Source organism: Macrobrachium rosenbergii, chromosome 44 (assembly GCF_040412425.1).
Source record: "Macrobrachium rosenbergii isolate ZJJX-2024 chromosome 44, ASM4041242v1, whole genome shotgun sequence".
NCBI classification, from domain to species: domain Eukaryota; kingdom Metazoa; phylum Arthropoda; class Malacostraca; order Decapoda; family Palaemonidae; genus Macrobrachium; species Macrobrachium rosenbergii.
The window spans coordinates 15,202,030-15,216,583 of record NC_089784.1 but is presented as its reverse complement, the minus strand read 5'-3'; the positions used below and the strand labels follow the sequence as shown (position 1 = coordinate 15,216,583).

The 14,554-nt window shown below is 33.6% G+C and overlaps 1 protein-coding gene across 1 annotated transcript in view; it reads left to right on the top strand.

Annotated features, from left to right (window-relative positions):
* LOC136829226 (uncharacterized) overlaps positions 1–14,554 on the top strand; it is a 118,567-nt gene that overhangs the window by 79,307 nt on the left and 24,706 nt on the right.

Below are 14,554 nucleotides of genomic sequence, written 5' to 3'. Positions count from 1 at the left end.
TATATATATATATATATATATATATATATATATATATATATATAGAAACAGACGATTATGCAAAGGGATGAGAAATATGTAGACGCAGAGGCATTGTATACGGGAGCGCGGGAGGCTTCCCAGGCCCCGATTAATAGAAGCCGAGGGAAATTTACTCCACTTCAACGGCAACCCACAAAGAGCGTTGCGCGGCTAACTTTAACGTCGACTCTACTGACACACACACACACACACGCTTACATACAAACAAATAAACACACATAAACGCACACACACACACTTGGGAGTTTATTGCATCTGCCAGGCTAATTGTAGAAATGAGCTTGTTCGAGCTTATTTTAAGGATTTTCTTTCTCTGCTGGTGTGTGAGTGAGACCGAGGAAGGAAGAAAGGCTGAAGTTCTTTTGAAAGTCTCTCTCTCTCTCTCTCTCTCTCTCTCTCTCTCTCAACAGACGGATTACGATTTGTTTATAACGTAATGTAAAAGCGTTATCCGAACAAGAAATATGTCTTGCCTTATATACCCTCTTTTGGTCATAATTTTTCTTTTGAATACGTTGTCTTTAGTAAAGGGGTTTGCGTTTTTCATTTATATATTAGTTACACACACATAATATATATATATATATATATATATATATATATATATATGTAAATGTTATATATATATATATATATATATATATATATATATATATATATATATATATATATATATATATGTAAATATATTATATATATATGTAAATGAAATATATTCATATGTCGTGTCATCTACTTTATCACGAAACGATCCCTAACTCATAAACAACGTGTTCGAATTTCGTTTGATTATGAGTGATTTGCAATGACGCTGTTAATACAGAAAGCGCTGACTTTTGTAGCTGACGGCTGACTTCTACGTTCCGCCAGTTTGGCCGCTTAGTCCTAATATCCTCTTTCTTTGACATCTCGCGGAAGTGTTCATTTAATTCTTGACGCGATTAGAAATATCTCTCCTTTACCCGACAGCTGCCCTGTGTATGGTCACATTATGCTGATGATTCATAATTCTCCTTATTCCTTATGCATTTTCCTTCTATAAGTTCAGTCTACAAATAAATCATTCATTAAACTTGCATTGTTCTTCGTTTTGTATGTTCTATCGGTAAAATAATCGTTTTTATTATATTTTTTTAACTTGGCCGTATTATTCAAAGATGTTATGAATGTGTCTTTGACTTGCATTGTCTCTCTTCTTCTTTCATGTTTCATAATCTTTATTTACGAATCGTTATCAGTTCACTGCACTTAAGATTGTCTTGAATTCTCGCTGCAGTTATTGTCATGATTGATGACTATTTAGCGCATTATCGATTTGAGACCCTTAAATATATTTCTAAAGTAATATAATTTTCACCCAAAATAAATTATCATTATATATGTATATATATATATATATATATATATATATATATATATATATATATATATATAAATATATATATATATATATATATATATATATATATATACATATATATATATATATATACACATATATATATATATATATATATATATATATATATATATATATATATATATATATATAAATTATAAATTCATGAAAGCTTATGAATTCCACGTTAAATCAACAAGGAAAAGGCGTTCTCGTGCACAACGCTGGAAATAAGCGTTGCATGAGTTGCAACTCTGCAACTTCGTCATTTTTTCCCACCGAAAGTGGCAGTAGAGTAAATTGGCGCCAAGGGAAAAATAGTTGTATCACGTCACAGAATCTTCCTTTAACGTAAGCAAGCGAGACGCTGGTCACGTTTCATGCGATGCTTGTGTAATCAAATGCTAAGTGAAGTTAATTTCAGCTTTCCTTGCAACCTTGAGGTTACAGGGGACCATTGTATATTTCTTACTAGTTACAAACGTATATTTTTCTGATTTCATTTTTTTTTTTTTTTGGCAAATAGTTAAAAAACGAACACACTCTTCATATATATATATATATATATATATATATATATATATATATATATATATATATATATATATATATATGTGTGTGTGTGTGTGTGTGTGTGTGTGTGTGTGTGTGTGTGTAAGTGAAGCGATTAATGTAGCAGATAGAGGTACGAAATTTTAATAGTATATCAAACGGTTGTAGGATCAGTTTGGCGATGTCTTTAATATTCTTTATCCTTTGCCATGATAAAAAGCTAAAACAATAAAGCATTCTATGTGCTGTAGATATAATGTTCGCACTAAGGCAGCTTTTAAGAAATTTTAAGAGATTTGTAGACTTATTTTACGCGCTGGTCAACGCGTCATTTCGGAAGCACGAAAGGAAAAAGCAAAGACGACTTCCTTTGGCAAGAGGATCTTGGGTACTCTGCAAAGTACCCAGAGATGGCAAACGACAACTGCAATTATATCATTTATTTAGTCGCCTCAAGGCATCGTGGGAACACCAGTAAAGCCAATTGTACGGCTGTGTGAGAAGAGATACCATCCTTAAATCCAGGGTTAAATAGTCGTCAAATCTAGTACTTGAGAAACAGGTAGGGCATTCAGACTCGATAACTAAGTTTCTTGTATATGTATGTATAATATATATATATATATATATATATATATATATATATATATATATATATATATGTATATGTATATGTATAATTTAATCAGTAAATCATTTCTCTCATAGTAGTGGCTCGGAGAAAATCTCCTTGTCATGTTTATTCTTGAACAACAACAAAAAAGATATTCTTGTGCAAAAGTTTCCAACATATGAAGAGAACACTCACAAACACGCATCTATATATATATATATATATATATATATATATATATATATATATATATATATATATATATACCACAGTTATTTATTTTTTCATTCGTTTTCACTTATTTTCAAAACGGAGAGGTGGGGTCTACTGTTTCCATTAGGCAGGTATCCATTCTTCTTCCCCGTTCATTAATCTAAGAACTTCCATACTCATTCTGTTGAAATGGTAAATTGAAGCGATATTGCCCTCGGTATTTGTGTATCCTCCTGCAATGCTTGCTTCAGAAGTCACCCTTCCTCAAATCCCCACCACAAAAAACGACTCCGTTTTCTGTGATTCTCACATGCTTTCATATGACAAGCATGTATACTGAGTTGCCAGTTCTGCGACTTTCTTAAAGAAAAGTCAACACCAACTGTACTTTAGAATTGCTCTACTTTTGCACGAAAATAAAAATAAATCGCTGGTAAATTAGGAGATTGGTTCGGAAGATGGAGAGCCATTTATTTATGATATGATCTATCTTATATAAGGTAATAATGGAAAAGATGTCGACTGTACATTAAACTCCGCAGTAGTATAAATGCAACCATGCGTGTCTCCTTTTATTTTTCTATTTAGAAATCTTGGTGCTGTGAACCCATGAAGATTTAATTTTCATACTGGCAGAGGTTAATGTGCAGGCGATATCTTTTCCATTACCTTATATAAGATAAGATAAATCATATAAATAAATGGCTCTCCTTCGGAACCAATCTCCTAATTTACCTGTTATTTATTTTTTTTTTATTTTCTTGCAAAACTAGAGCAATTCTAAAGTAGTGTTTAATATATATAGTCAAAGCTGTGGCTTCATCATTCTATCTTCACAAAGGCAGACGAAAATTTAAAAAAACATGCGGTGGGAAATATCACAGTACTTTTTTTCTTTTTTACCAACCATAATTTGTTCCGTTCCTATTTTTTTTTTCATTTTTTTTTCTATAAATGCCTGGTTTCTGGTCCGACCTATGAGAAAAATTTTCCGTTTTACTCACAATCAAGCCGAGTCAGCCTCCATGAAATAGGAGTCTCCGAGACTGAATCGTGTTCTATATTTTTACATAACGGAGATAAGTAAGTGTTTTTCGTTCTGTTGTTGGTTCTTTACCTTACTACATTTTATCCTTCAGGAATAAATTTTGTTATATATATATATATATATATATATATTATATATATATTTATATTATATTAAGATATTGTTTGTAAATATATGTACACACAACTATTGTATATATATATATATATAATATATAAATATATATATATATATATATATATATATATATATATATATATATATATATATATATATATATATATATATATATATATATTACATTAAGACATCGTTTGTAAATATATGTACACACACCTATTATCCATATCGATGACATGTACCATATATATATATATATATATATATATATATATATATATATATATATATATATATATATATATATATATATATATATATAACATTATTTACACGGCAAAACTATATATTTCGATCGACAAGTGGTTTTTATGTTTGTTGTTCCTCAATACTGCCAATGTAATTATCATTATAACCTTGCAAACGGATATTATTAGTTACTGCCATCGGTATCACCAATCACAGGACGAGATTTTGACGACATCTTTCTTCAATGTGACAGTGCTTATGATAATTCGATGTCACTGAGATAAAACGCCCTCCTTACGTTTTTCATACAATAATTTCACGGGTCAAAAGAGGACAGCGTAATTGCTTCTTGTAAAAAGTATTATAATCCCTGACACGAGGCGTGACTAACATAAATCTTAAAAGTTCTCCACATTACAGTAAAATGTGTCATACACTCACGTGGGAAACTTATCGCACTCATATCATCACAATCAGGTTGAAAACAATGCAACGACCATAAAGTTGAGAATGGATCTTTGGCAAATTCTGGATATTCGTGTGAAGCACTGGTTATTGTTACCAACAAAGACACTGACTTATGTTTAACCTGTTTGTGATGTTCGTGCGATATGATGCCGACATGTGTTTATGACTTGTTTTACTGTAGTGTAAACACACCCCTACCATTATTTCTTAAGCGAGTCTACTGTAATGCCGACCACTTCCGTTATGTAGGGGCCCATTGGTAGGACCGAGTTTTGAGTAAGCTTAATTTCTCCCACGCTAATTAAACGCTCCTCAACCTCTCATTATCTAGAAGTCTAGCACCTGGTATTGGCTGTGTTATAACCGTAATGACGTCACGCTGCAGTAAAATGACGTCACGGCCTCCTTATATCGTCACACTGTGGTTGGCAAATGTCTCATATGGGAACTGAATACCTCAGTGGTCTTTCACAAAAAAGGACGTGACAGGTGTTGCTTTGTTTATTGATTTTAGTATATTGTTTACTGTAAATATAATCAAACAAGAGAAGTTAAAAAATAAGGAAAGGCTTACAGGTGAATTTAAGGGCTACGGATAATCAGGCTGGAAAACTCACTCTTGCGTGTATATGCAATTCTGTGCTTTAGTGTGTGTGTGTGTGTGTGTGCTTTAGTGTATGTGTGTGTGTGTGTGTGTGTGTAGTATATGAGTGAGTGTAGAATCTGAACATTAGTAATGAAAAAGGATAACAGATTTCATCATATTGTGATGTTCTTGTCTTCTCCATTTACCTCGGCATTTCGAGAAACCCAGTATCCACGTTTTTTTTTATTACTCTGCACATAGTATATATATATATATATATATATATATATATATATATATATATATATATATATATATATATATATATATATATATATATATATATATATATATACATATCTATATATAATTCTTATACACATTGTAAATTTTGTTGAATCAATATAACTGCGTACTTTCTATTATCTTCTGTTATCTATTATCCATAGTGAGCCCTCTTTTCTTAGCTTGAGGTCCGTAAACTCTTAAATGACAGGCATATTAGGAAAATGTTCTTTACTTTATCCATGACGACGAACCTCAGGACTGTCTTTCTTCATAATCATGCTAAAATGAAAGAAATGTTTTTACGTCATTGCGTAAAGTTTTTTCACCAATATACCCTCGCATACACTAAAGACAAAGTTTCTAGAAAGGTGTTTATTAGTCTTAGAATAACTTTCTTCGCCATCATTTCAGTTTAGGGTGTATCGCCTCCTGGTAGGTTGTACCACAGACTTCTTTTCTTTCCCTTTTCTTCCTTGCCTGCAGTCTTGGGCTAGATGGAGTACTTTGACTGCCACTCCCATCGGCCTCTGTTATTGACGATCTATAGAGTAACCGTCAAGGTCATCGTCTCTTAGAGATCTTCTACTGGATCGTGAAACAACGTAAATGCCTTGAAAATTCTGACCCCTGAAGACCAACAAGTCTTGCAAGTCAATTATTCCATCGTCCATCATTAATTGCTGGTTATTATACACTACCTCTCTCATTGAATTCCTTGATTTTATTCGGAAGTATATTAGAACCTTTTGTTTATAGCAATATTTAAGGCATGAATCTTTCACATTACTGGAAGCTTCCATGGATTCAACGAGATACATGAATTGTAGTTTAAAAACCCGATTGCAACTTCTCTCAAATCGCCTATAAAAAGAACATGAAAATTCCGATCCCATTAAGATAAGCATGAAATTCAATTGCTGTAATATTAAACTATCCTTCTGTATCAACACTTCATCTTCCTCTGAAGAGCGTATCTTCACCGGGAGAAAAATGTTCATGACATTCATTCATACGAGGTTGGCCCCAGGAGTTTGCGTTGTAGTATTCCCAAGAGCTTCTCGCACCATTTATAGCATGTTATAGCTTTTTGTGTCTCTCTGCACAAGGAATAAATGGTTGGGTGTCTGCTTTTCTTTCTTTCTTTCTTTCTGTCTTGATGTTTTACTTCTCAGCTGCTAACTTTCGCTTCCTGAATGAAGGAATTGTTATTTTTTGCATGCGTGAACACGAGTGTACGAGCGATTGTTTATACTTCTGTAGACAGGCTATAATAAGTAAGGAGGAAAGAGGGCAAAGGACGTCTTTCTGAAAATTTAGAAAGGATGAAAGGATTAGAACTACGATGTGTAGAGAAAGTAAATATGGAAAATTTATGAATGAGCAGTGAAAACGAGAGAAAGAGAATTTCAATTAATCGCCAAAATTATTATAGAGAAGATACTTGGCATACGATTTTATGCCTAAGGTCGCCATCGAAATTCCCGTCAAAGATACCATAAGTTGGAGGTACTCAAGAATCCATTGCCCGAAGGTACTCAACCAAGGTCTAGACCATGGTCTAGAGTCTAGACCTTGTGCTCAGCCCTTCGCGTTATGGTTGGTGATCGTCTTCCTCCAGTTGCTTGTCATCTAACTCTTATGGATGCAGAACACCACGAGCTGCTTTGGTTGCTTCGCTGAGTGAAGATGCTCGTTTTAAATTGTAACCGTTTGAAAAGTCATCATTTATTTGTACCGAATATTCCTCTTGGTGACAAACTAGTTTAACCACTGGAAAAAAGGAAGTATAAGATTACATTTATACTGAAATTACGGATCCGTTTATTTTAAATACATGCATAAGTTGTGAAATTTTTCACTCTTGACTTCCAAAAGCAATCTTACCACCACGAAAACACTCCAGGAATTAAAATCAAAACTATTTCTATGAATAAACCTCAGATTTCTTAGGCTGATGCAAACCGAGTAGGCCTTTTGCCGGCACGGGTCCATGCACAATGGTGGCTCGTGAGTGACGATAAGATGTTGAAGTGAATAATAGGTCTGGTGTGGACCTCTGGAATCTTAAGCCAACTGAACCGAGATTTTCATTTAATACGAGTAATTTTTCACCAAAATTGAATATTGGGCTACAAACAAACTTTCTGCGAATTTATGAGAATTCAGGTCTAATTCATATTTGTATAGCCGAAATCATTATAAACTCGTCCGAGTCCACAAATCTGATGCAAAGTATAGACGCATCTATAACGTATTTACTAAAACATGAACCATACTAGTTGAATCCACAGCGTAAGGTTATTAGGTAACGTCTGATCACAAACTTAATCCAGAACGAGTAATAAAAAAGTAACTGTTAAAAAAATTGTGCAATTTTTAAAGTTTTCGATTTGAAGATCGTCATACCATAATAACGAATGAAGTGAAATGAAATGAAACACCATGACAACGAAATCCAACCCGCAACACTTGCTGGCAACTAAGTAACAAACGCCGGAAACTTGACTTCATCTTAATGACGAATACTCGAAACTTGAATTCACAATAGTAACGCGTACATGACATTTCATATTACCCCCTGAAGACTAAAATCTTGAATTTATCCCATCAACTTTCAGTGGAACCTGTAATTCACCGTAATAACCTATACGTGGAATTCCTAGTGTATTACAATTTCCATTGCACGTTGCTAGGATGAGTTCAATAATCTTCGACGCTTAGGCCATTCGTTAGGCTAGTTACTTTTAAAAAATTCCCTGACGTAATACCCAGCCCATTCCAGTCGAGTTACAACGACGCAACGATAGTGAATTTAGCAGTTTATTTTAATTTCATTCTTACAGTTCTCAAATTAAAGGCAAAGGACACAACATCGTGAGTAGAATGGTCATCCGTACCTACGATGCATATGCAAAGTTCAAAAGTATTAATGGTGAACTATCATAATTCATTCTAAAACTAACGTCGAAGATCATTCTCCAAAAACATATATTACGACTTAACTGGGTCACTATCTGTTTTTCTTGCCACAGTTCCAAGGTATCTAGTAATTAAGAAATGTTAAAAAGTCCCTCAAACTCCCTCTGGAGATGTGAAGTTGACATCGCTTAAGAATCAGGCCGACGTAACTCGTCCTTTTGCGTTTGGGCTAAATTTAGCATGCGATCCTCCTTCCAGCTCCCGGCTTCAAATGAGCACAAGAATTCACTCTTGCGAAAGTGTCAATGTGTTTTTACTTTTCCTCCTGACATCCCGGCCGGGCGTAGTATAAGATCCACTACCACGGCAAGGAATAACTTCGGGGCGTGCTTCCAGATGTAAGATTCCTCGCAGTGTGCGACCTTCCTCGGGCTATCAGGGCTGGAAGATAAAATTAGCATTGACCTTCAGATGATACTCGTGAACCCCAATATAAATAGACTATTTTACATAGGATATGAATTGGACATAATAGTTCGTTTGGAAAAGGCTTCGCAGTGTTATAGATATTTATTGGTCTGCAATTTTTTTTTGTAATGATCAAAACATCACCAAAAAGTCGATAGGAATATGAAACGAAAGTACAAGGTGTTATTCGCAACAAAAACCTGCCGTTTTGAAAAAGAAAAAACAATGCTCTAAATTTAGAACGCTATGATAAGCCATATTAGCAATTATACTACGAAGTAAAAACTCGTTTTATACACACTACTCAAAACTGTCTTACTTAACAGCCATAGAAACAGAAAAATATTAAAAGAAACAGCCATCAACATCGTGAGCGTCAGTTTCATTGCCATGGTTAGCGACGTCAGTTACGCCAGCAAAGGGTGAGCTGTGATTTGACCGGAAGATTCTTACTTACTACTTGCTCTCTGCGATGGTTTCACGTGAGAGTCTCTTAGTGAATCTTACAAAATTTATCGTCCATTTGCGTAAATGCTTCCTGCCTCTAGTTCTTGACTTTTTATGTGTAAAAAGTCGAGAACTATATATATCCCTCAGCAGTTTACTGAAGTATTTTGGCAAGCATTTCACCAAGATTTATTTTTGGATGGTCAGATCAGCATATCTTCCACATCAAGCATTGTATATAGAATATCAAAGATGTACTGTATGGTTGAGAGAGGGAAAATTCGGAATCGAGAGACTGAGAGTATAATTTACTCGTCAATATTTTATCCAGGTGCCTTCGTGCATTGCTTTCAAAAAGGGAATAAACGAACGAAATTATTTCCATAAGCAGTTACATGAAAATTATATAGGTTCTGAGCAATACCAGAGGGAGAAAAAACGCTTATGACCTGCGGATATAAATTTTAAACCGGATGAAGCAAAGCTTAAGGCTTTGCGGTTGCATGAACGATAATAAATCTCATTTTTTCGAGAGCCCAAGTACCGGTGAGCTTTGCTAAGCTGTATAGTCGTTTAACAAGTGTTCGTGGCTTATATATGTATGTATGTATGTATGTATGTATATATATTTATATATATATATATATATATATATATATATATATATATATATCTATCTATATATATATATATACATATATATACTGTATATATAATTATATATTTATACTTATATATATATATATACATACATATATATAATGTGTGTGTGTGTGTGTATTTTTGATAGCTGTAATATCATTACATAGAAGGAGGCTGCAAGCCCCATCTCACGGGTATTTAGTGAGTTTCATTCCACGCAGAGTGGCGAAAGTGCTGTTATTTTCTTATCCATGTTTAATTCAGGAAAGAGGCTCGTCTACCATATGGGGGACATTCCCTCCCTTCGAGAGGTTTACAGCCCTGTGGTAGGCGCTCCTCGGCCTTGGAATACAGTGCATTAGAATATCAAGCCCCGGGGCAGCAGTTCCCAAGTACTTCCGCTTACCACCAGACTGGTAGTAGTAAGTTTTGATGTAAATCATCTGGCATGGGAAGATCTTGCACGATTCAGCATTTTAAGTATGAGAGTGACGGCTATTGTTGTAATCTGATATATATATATATATATATATATATATATATATATATATATATATATATATATATATGTGTGTGTGTGTGTGTGTATATATATATATATATATATATATATATATATATATATATATATATATATATATATATATATATGTAAATGTATATATATATATATATATATATATATATATATATATATATATATATATATATATATATATATATATATATATATATATATATATATGTGTGTGTGTGTGTGTGTGTGTGTGTGTGTGTATATAACATATAAATAGATCCGGTAAAATATTGACTTCGACCAAAATATGTATGGATGCGCCAAAATAGATTTACATCCATCTTGGCAGAAAAGTGGACTAAAATGGTAACCTCAGTCTTGCTAGCGTGCGTGGGTTCTAATCCTGCCACGGAAATAAAATTTTTCCTCATCCATTTCTCATCCGGATTCAAAGGGTTCCAGTGCAGTGGTAAGTGGATCTAAAAAATTTTGATGACACTCAGAAGTTAAAAGGACATTGTGGCTATTTCTAATATCTGTCGAAAGTGGTCAGTAAATTCTATTAGCCGGTTCGTGAAGGCGAACCTTGTATAATTCACTTTGGGTACAAATTTTCCCCAAGGTACAGTGCATTCTATATGTTTGAGCTTTTTCTGCCTTAACATATGAATGTACAAATAATGATAAACTATCATCTCTCTCTCTCTCTCTCTCTCTCTCTCTCTCTCTCTATATATATATATATATATATATATATATATATATATATATATATATATATATATATATATATATATATATATATATATGTGTGTGTATATATATATATATATATATGTGTGTGTGTGTGTGTGTGTGTGTGTATGTATATATATATATATATATATATATATATATATATATATATATATATATGTATGTATGGATAAGTACATTCCACATGTAAAAACTTAGTAACGAGCTATCACTATCACGGCAGAAAGTGGATGAAATTAAATAAAATTAGTGAGCCTGAATTTGACTGTAATATGAACAACGCAGACGAAATCATTGCTTATCTCTCTTGATGGCATAAAGGGCACTGGTTTGCATCCTGTGCAAGGAATGTGCCCTCTTTATGTATAATTCCTTTTGCGTGCATCTTTTCCCAAGATACAGGGAACTCGATATTGATACGCTATAATTAGGTAATTATTTGAAAGCCAGAGTATCATGCGCGAAATTAACGCCGTGCATTTAGCCTCGTGTATAAACATAGAACCGACCAATTTTGGTGTAGATGGGTGATTCCGAATCTAAATTATGACAGGAATATGTACAACATATACAACGCGTCGAATAGCGGTCAAGGGCGGTTCACTTACATATAATTTCATTCATGTGCGATATAGTTGGGATAGGTTTTCGACTCCTGTAGTTCACCCACACCTACTTTCACAAATGCAAAAAAAAAAAAAAAAAAAAAAATCAAATAAACAACTAAGTAATGCAATACGCGATCCTTTTCACAGGGTCGTTCATGTATTACCGGACCCTTCACCCTCCCCGAGAACTGACATATGAATCTCTACAACGCGATCTTGATTAAACTTTGAAACAATTTGACGAGCTGTACCTAAATTTGAATCCGGCTTGCGCTATCTCGTCATCCTTAGAATAAGAGTAGATTTTGTATGAAACTATTCCTGAAAAGGTTATCAATTTTTCAATCCACAGACAAGTATATTTTGTATGGCAAATATTTACTTATTGTACGAATTTTTTCTATGTAAAATTCATTTGAAAACCTTTGCCCAGGAAGGCGAAGTCTGTTTAATAAAACCTGCACCAATGAACACGTGTAAGAAGTAAACCAAATCAGGTTCCTGGGTGAAATTATTTGGAGAAAAAAATTCTCTGTAATAAGAATAAGGTGATTTTATTAACAAACAAGTCAGGTGAGCCAGGTATGTGTTTTCGTCAGCTGAGTTTAGAAGAAATTCTATGTCTCAGACATGAGATTTCAGAAGCCCTCATGGAGAAAATATACAAGTAATGAATGGTGTGAATGCATGCCTTTCCAGAGTAACAAGATTATGTGACAAAAGTGATCTCTGAGGACAATTATGTAGACAGTAGAGTGGATTAGTTTAAAAGAAGGTAGGATGTAGTAATCACTATGACTTTATTATAACTTCTCCCTTTAATTATCCTCAAGTTAAAGAGAGAAGCGCGTGAAAAGGGTGCCAGATGCACATCTGTATGAGGTAGTATGAGCATTCTATAACCAATAGAACAAACGTAAGATAAAAGAAGGCGTACAAGGGAGCGAAGCAGCACGTTTAGAGTGTAAGCATATTGCTAGTGATAAGCCCTTTGTGAGTTCATGCGGTGCCATACATCTTGACGACACGACTTTATTACAAGAGAGAAGCGGAAGAAACACATTCTGAAACTCATACATATATATTTTTCTTCTTCTTCTTCTTCTTCTTCTTAGCTCAATCCCTATTTGGGGTCGCAGTTTTTAATGATACTCCAGCAGCCTATCTTGAACTTTTATTTCGTAACAGGTTTTGGCAGGTGTTTTACGGACGGATGCGCTTCCTGACTTCAACCCTTCCTGTTTATCCGGCTTTGGATCAGCACTGAGCTGCAGTGGCGTGTCCTGTATATATATATATATATATATATATATATATATATATATATATATATATATATATATATATATATATATTTATATATATATATATAATTTATATATATATGTATGTATGTATATATATATATATATATATATATATATATATATATATATATATATATATATATATATATATATATATATATATATATATATATATATATATATATATATATATATAGAGAGAGAGAGAGAGAGAGAGAGAGAGAGAGAGAGAGAGAGAGAGAGAGAGAGAGAGAGAGAGAACTCTGCAGGAAAGGTGAAATGAAAGATCGTAGACACTGAGCTTTCTTTTACTGTGATCAGGTCTTGAGAAAAAGACGAAAGCATAGTGTCTACGATTTTTCCTTTCATCTTTCCTACGAGCGCTTCTTATGTTTATATGCCACAGGACCATTGTGGTAGAGAGAGAGAGAGAGAGAGAGAGAGAGAGAGAGAGAGAGAGAGAGAGAGAGTAAATGTTCATTTGTTACATTTATATTATATATATATATATATATATATATATATATATATATATATATATATATATATATTCACAGAACTCTTATCCAAAAATGTAGTTTATAAAATTATTAACAGGCTGCTTTTACCAAAAATTTTTTAAGCCGACTCCCTCTTACAAAGTCCAAAGGAAAAAACTGTTTGCTACCATCCCTTTTATCTTAGATAATAAGTTTATAACAAAAATGAAACACATAATTGAACAAGAGTTTGGCTGCCTTAATATGCACCGTATCCCTATCAATCCTCTTAAGACTTGCACATTTTTCAACCACAAAGACAAACTGCCGACCTTCGTGAGATCCAACATTATATACAAATTTAAGTGCCGGGATGTCCCGGTGTTTATGTTGATTCTTGCCGAAGGTTGTTGCAGGTGAGACATTGCAGTCAAATGGGATATAGTTCCAGAAAGGGACAAAGAATTAGCAAACCTGAATTCTCTAACATTAGGAACCATGCTTCCATATGCAAGATTGAAGTCGATAAAAAAAGCACTTTTCTATTTTTGGTGACACAAGCCACAATAACTATCTCAACACCCTTGAGACTTCCTATACATTAAACGGCTGGTTCCGTCTTTAAACTCCAACGTGTCTGCTGCTCTATATCTAGCATAACCGAAGTCTTGGGTGGGTTTTAGTGTCTTGGTCATTCGTTCGTCCTCCTCCACTCTAACAGGTTGTTAAGCACTGGGTCCGTCTCTTGCGTTACATAATTCTTGTGGTTCTTTTTTAAGTAAAGTTAACGCAGAACGGTTAAGTTTTATTTTAGTTTTTATTATGAGTAAATT